Source organism: Oncorhynchus mykiss, chromosome 27 (genome assembly GCF_057628025.1).
Source record: "Oncorhynchus mykiss isolate SJ-2025 chromosome 27, ASM5762802v1, whole genome shotgun sequence".
NCBI lineage: Eukaryota > Metazoa > Chordata > Actinopteri > Salmoniformes > Salmonidae > Oncorhynchus > Oncorhynchus mykiss.
The window spans coordinates 3,905,935-3,912,604 of record NC_143048.1 but is presented as its reverse complement, the minus strand read 5'-3'; positions in this window follow the sequence as shown (position 1 = coordinate 3,912,604).

Sequence of the window (6,670 nt, the reverse complement as noted above, 5' to 3'; positions counted from 1 at the left end):
CTCTACACACAATTCCCAAAACTGCACACACAAAATGCAAAATGCCTCACATCTCCTTCAAAATATAACACTGCATTCAAAATGCCATAAACACATGTCAGAATGAAGCATTTGCATCAAATGGCAAACACTGCTTTCATAATAGTACATTTTTGGATATAACATGTAAACACTGTTGTTCTAAATCTAAAGCTCTGTGGTATTTCATAGGCTTATATCTACATTTCAATACAATGTTCTACAGTGAAAGTAATCTGCTGAGAGGGGTAACAAGTACACTGTAAACACCAATACAATGTTCTACAGTGAAAGTAATCTGCTGAGAGGGGTAACAGTACACTGTAAACACCAATGCAATGTAGAAACAAAAAATATTTATTAGGCCAAACATTACTGCTGTATACAGTAGCATGCAACAAAACCATAAACATATATAAACCAAAAGTATATTCTTTAGAATACAGTAAAGAACACAACTGTGTGTGTGGGGTCCCAGGGGGGCAGTCCAGGAATTGTTAGGGGGGGGGGAGTCTGGCCACAATACTTCGTCCACATCACAAGATACGTTTTCTCTTGCCAAAAATCGAGTGAAGTATCTCCTAGCATGGCGTATCCAACCTTGGACAGAGGAAACCTCTATGTCCACACATGCATCCTCCATTGCCTGGAGAAGCGTCATGCGGGCATAGGGTTGGCGATCATACACTTTCCAGCCTGGCGAAAACTAACATTGTCCCATAAAACCACAAATCTAGCAGGCTCCTGATCTGGATCAGGGACATGCATTGTGTAAATTGTATCCAGAAAAGTGAGCATATGGCCAGTGTTGTACGGACCCAGTGGGGAGGACCCCGTTTTGAGTGATGGCAGCACACATAGTTATTTTACCCCCATGCTGTCCAGGGACATTGGTAATTGCCCTGTGTCCTATTACATTTCTTCCGCGGCGCCTGGTTTTGGTGAGGTTGAAGCCAACCTCATCCACATAAATAAATTACAGTTTTTTTGGATTGCTTAAACACTAAAATTAAAAGTAGTACACTATTAGCAAAACCTTACACTCAAGAAGCAAAACATCAGCCCATATTTGCACAACTATAAGCACATTGTCAACCTCACACTTGTTGCAAAACTCTACACACAGTGATTTGCAAAACACTAAACACACTTAACATACATTACACACAAAAATCTATCATGAAGTCACGTCTTTGCAATACCAAAGCACTGACTGTCAAATTACCACACCGTCCAACCAATTGGTTCAACACAGTCATCAGGTGTGCAAACACTCATTTGCTTAATTGTAGACACACCAATCAGGTGTATAAGCACTATAAAAAGCTGCAGGTGAGTTCCTCGGTCTTCAAGCACAATGGAAAGAGTCAGAGAAAGAGTAAGACGAGGAGGAGGAGGAGGAGGACGACGAGGAGGAGAACGAGGAGGAGGAAGGGGAGGAAGAGGAAGACAAGAAGGTGCTCAAAGAGGACCGAATCTGACAAATGAGATCCGCGCAACACTGGTTGACCACGTTGTCAACCACGGCCTGACGCTGAGGGAGGCTGGGCTGCGAGTACAGCCAAATCTAAGCCGATATACAGTGGCAAGTGTGATGAGAACATTTAGACTGGAAAATAGGTATTGTAAAAATATCATCATATCAAAAACATCTGCACGGTTTCAGTAACTGCTTACAGTACTGTATTCTATGCACTATCAGCACTTCTGTTACCTTTTCCTGTGAAGTTACTGTACTATTGTATACTGTTTTTTTTCTACATAGGATTGAGGGTCAGGGACGACAAGGGGGAAGGCCTCCTATGTTCACAGAACAGCAAGAGAGGGAGATAGTAAACATGGTTTTGGCCAACAATGCTATAACACTCAAGCAGCTCCAAGCTAACATTGTCAATAACCACGCCATTTTCAGCGATAGTAGCCTACTCTAATCATAGGGAAGTAGAAGTGTTTTAGGTTTATCACAGCAGAGTGTAACTCGTTCAAACAGAGTATAGTAATTTGAAACGTGTGCGTTTCATATGGTAACAAAGTGTGGTTTTTAAAAAGAAGTGTATATAGTTTTTACAAGAGTGTTTAATTTTGCAAAGGATCTGTAGTGTTTTGCTAATTGGGCGTGTGGTTGTACTACTTGTGTGTAGTGTTTTGAAAACACAGGCCCTGTTTTGAAAATCGTGCTTAACCTTTCTGATCTCCCCATCCCGGATCCGGGATCGTGAATACAGACTCAAGCTCATTACCATAACGCAACGTTAACTATTCATGAAAATCGCAAATGAAATGAAATAAATATGCTAGCTCTCAAGCTTAGCCTTTTGTTAACAACACTGTCATCTCAGATTTTCAAAATATGCTTCTCAACCATTGCAAAACAAGCATTTGTGTAACAGTATTGATGGCTAACGTAGCATTTAGCGTAGCATTTAGCATTAGCATTCAGCTGGCAACATTTACACAAATAAACAGAAAAGCATTCAAATAAAATAATTTACCTTTGAAGAACTTCAGATGTTTTCAATGAGGAGACTCTCAGATGGCAAATGGTCAGTTTTTCCTGAAAGATTATTTGTTTAGGACAAATCGCTCCGTTTTCTGCGTCACGTTTAGCTATGAAAAAACCCCTGTATCCAGGATTGTGTAAATCTATCAGCAAGCTCATTAGCATAACACAACGTTAACTATTCATGAAAATCGCAAATGAAATGAAATAAATATGCCATCTCTCAAGCTTAGCCTTTTGTAAACAACACTGTCATCTCAGATTTTCAAAATATGCTTCTCAACCATAGGAAAACAATAATTTGTGTAAAAGTAGCTAGCTAGCGTAGCATTTAGCGTTAGCATTAGCGTTAGCATCCAGCACGCAACATTTCAACAAAAACATAAAAGCCTTCAAATAAAATAATTTACCTTTGAAGAACTTCAGATGTTTTCAATGAGGAGACTCTCAGTTAGATAGCAGATGCTCAGTTTTTCCAAAAAGATTATTTGTGTATTAGAAATAGCTCCGTTTTGTACATCACATTTGGCTACCAAAAAAAGACGAAAATTCAGTCCTCAAAACGCGAACTTTTTTCCAAATTAACTCCATAATATCGACTGAAAACATGGCAAACGTTGTTTAGAATCAATCCTCAAGGTGTTTTTCACATATCTCTTCGATGATATATCGTTCGTGGAAGCATGGTTTCCCCTCTCAATCAAATGGAAAAATACTTGCACATGGCTTTGCGCACCAGTTTCGACGCAGGACACCAGGCGGACACTTGGAAAATGTAGTCTCTTATGGTCAATCTTCCAATGATATGCCTACAAATACGTCACAATGCTGCCGACATCTTGGGGAAACGGCAGAAGGTCTAAGCTTATTCCTGTCGCATTCACAGCCATATAAGGAGACATTAGAAAACAGAGCTTCAGAAATTCTGCTCATTTTCTGTTTGACGTATCATCTTGGTTTCGCCTGTAGAATGAGTTCTGGGGCACTTACAGACAAAATCTTTGCAGATTCTGAAACTTCAGAGTGTTTTCTTTCCAAAACTGTCAAGAATATGCATAGTCAACCATCTTTTCGTGACAAAATATCGCGCTTAAAACGGGAACGTTTTTTATCCAAAAATGAAATAGCGCCCCTAGAGATGCAACTGTTAAGCAATCGAAAAAAACTGTAATGGCGAATTACATGGGCATCCAGCTCCAATACTCTCTGTAACAGACAAAAGGATATACAGATGAGTAAATATGGTATGTCTGAAGTACTGGAAGTAGTGTTGCATACATACCTCTACAAAGTCATGTCGCATATTCTTGACTCTGTCAGAGTTTGTCTCAAATGGCACCTTGTAAAGTTGTTTTATCGTCACTCGGTGCCGTTGGGGCATGCGTTGTATGGTCGACAGGCTTACAGCATTGATGTTGTTAAATATGGTGTCATTATTCAAGATATGCTCTCTTATCTCCGAATCCTAATTGCATTGTTGGCCAAAACCATATTTATAATTACAGTTTCTTGTACATATGTAAACAAGCGTACTCGTCCTCCAATATGTCTTTGCCTTTCCACTCTGTACAGAATTCAAACACAGTATGTGTTCAGCATAGGAACTGTAAACAATGTACAAAAAAAATGTAGTACAGCATGATAACCAACCTCATTCATTCATTGCAGTGCAGTAAATGGATGGCTATAGTTGCATACCTGTTCTCATTTCTGAAGGTTAGAATTATGGACGCCACTGTAAATCGACTCTCAGTCCAGCCTCTCTCATGGTCATACCGTGGTTGATCACATGATCACATGATCAACAAGTGTTGCCCTAATCTCATCATAGATGGCTCTCCTTCCTTCTCTTCTTTGCCCCGTCCTCCTCTTCGTCTTCCTCTCCCTCCTACTCCTCTTACTCTCTGTCCATTGTTGGCATCCATTGTTCAAAACAGGTCATCTGACCTTTGACCTATTTATAGGCCTATACTACAGTAAAGCAGTGATTGGTAAGTGATCAGTTAAACTATTAGTGTTTGCACATGTGAGGAGTGTGTGTGTGACCTGGTGAATAGTTAGATTTTTGTGTTTTAGGTTAGAGAATTGTGTGTAGTGTTTTGAAAAAAGTGTTTTATGCAATTGACAACTGAGTCAAAGGCTGAGAAATAGCTTATGGTTTTGGATATTTGGTGTGTAGTTTTGTACTTTGAGTGAGAGGTTTCAAAAATCGTGTGACATGAAAAGATTTTGTGTGTAAGCAGTTGGAAAAAACTGTAAAACATATTATACATTGAGAGAGATAACATTATAAATACAGTCCACATTAGAGGTCGACCCATTAATCAGAATGGCCGATTAATTAGGGCCGATTTCAAGTTTTCATAACAATCAGAAATCGGTATTTTTGGGCACCGATTTGCCGATTATTTTTTTAAATATGTTTTTTTATACCTTTATTTAACTAGGCAAGTCAGTTTAAGAACACATTCTTATTTTCAATGACGGCCTAGGAACGGTGGGTTAACTGCCTTGTCAACTCGGGGAACCAATACTGCAGCCTTAGAGTTAGTCCAACGCAATAATGACTTGCCTCTCTCTAGTTGCTCTCCACAAGGAGACTGCCTGTTACGCGAATGCAGTAAGCCAAGGTAAGTTGCTAGCTAGCATTAAACTTATCTTATAAAAAACAATAAATCATAATCACTAGTTAATTACACATGGTTGATGATATTACTAGATATTATCTAGCGTGTCCTGCGTTACATATAATCTGACTGAGCATACAAGCATACAAGTATCTAAGTATCTGACTGAGCGGTGGTAGGCAGAAGCAGGCGCGTAAATATTCATTCAATCAGCACTTTTGTGCGTTTTGCCAGCAGCTCTTCGTTGTGCGTCAAGCATTGAGCTGTTTATGACTTCAAGCCTATCAACTCCCGAGATGAGGCTGTTGTGACCGAAGTGAAATGGCTGGCTAGTTAGTGCGCGCTAATAGCGTTTCAAACGTCACTCGCCCTGAGCCTACTAGTCGTTGTTCCCCTTGCTCTTCATGGGTAACGCTGCTTCGAGGGTGGCTGTTGTCGTTGTGTTCCTGGTTCGAGCCAGGAACACAAGGAGAGAGGGACGGAAGCTATACTGTTACACTGGCAATACTAAAGTGCCTATTAGAACATCCAATAGTCAAAGGTTAATGAAATACAAATGGTATAGAGGGAAATAGTCCTATTATTCCGATAATAACTACAACCTAAAACTTCTTACCTGGGAATAATGAAGACTCATGTTAAAAGGAACCACCAGCTTTCATATGTTCTCATGTTCTGAGAAAGGAACTAAAACCTTAGCTTTCTTACATAGCACATATTGCACTTTTACTTTCTTCTCCAACACTTTGTTTTTGCATTATTTAAACCAAATTGAACATGTTTCATTATTTACTTGAGGCTAAATTGATTTTTTTGATGTATTATGTTAATAAACCTTTAAATAAATGATACATATTATTATTAAACAATACTACACTTTAATACCCAAAAAGTGTTTATATGTATAATTATTGTTTGTAGGACAGACTGTTTATTATTATTATTATTTGCTCCTTGATCAGGGTGATGTCACCAAGGGTTCTTTCTTAACTTATACCACCTGGTGATGTCACCAAGGGTTCTTTCTTAACTTACACCACCTGGTGACGTCACCAAGGGTTCTTTCTTTATCTTATACCACCTGGTGATGTCACCAAGGGTTCCCTCTTAAATTATACCACTTGGTGATGTCACCAAGAGTTCCCTCTTGAACTTATACCACCTGGTGATGTCACCAAGGGTTCCCTCTTAAACTTATACCACCTGGTGATGTCACCAAGCAAGCCAAAGCTCCATCAATGTTAAACCCGCTGATTAGAAGGTGCTATGTAGATTCTATTTTCAATCAGCAACTATCAGGAAACAACACTGTTATTTACCTGGAGTCCTTCCTGCAGTCAGATTACCTAGTGACCTCATGGTGGAATATTATTCATATTGTATCATTATTACCTAGTGACCTCATGGTGGAATGTTATTCATATTGTATCATTATTACCTAGTGACCTCATGGTGGAATGTTATTCATATTGTATCATTATTACCTAGCGACCTCATGGTGGAATGTTATTCAAATGGTATCATT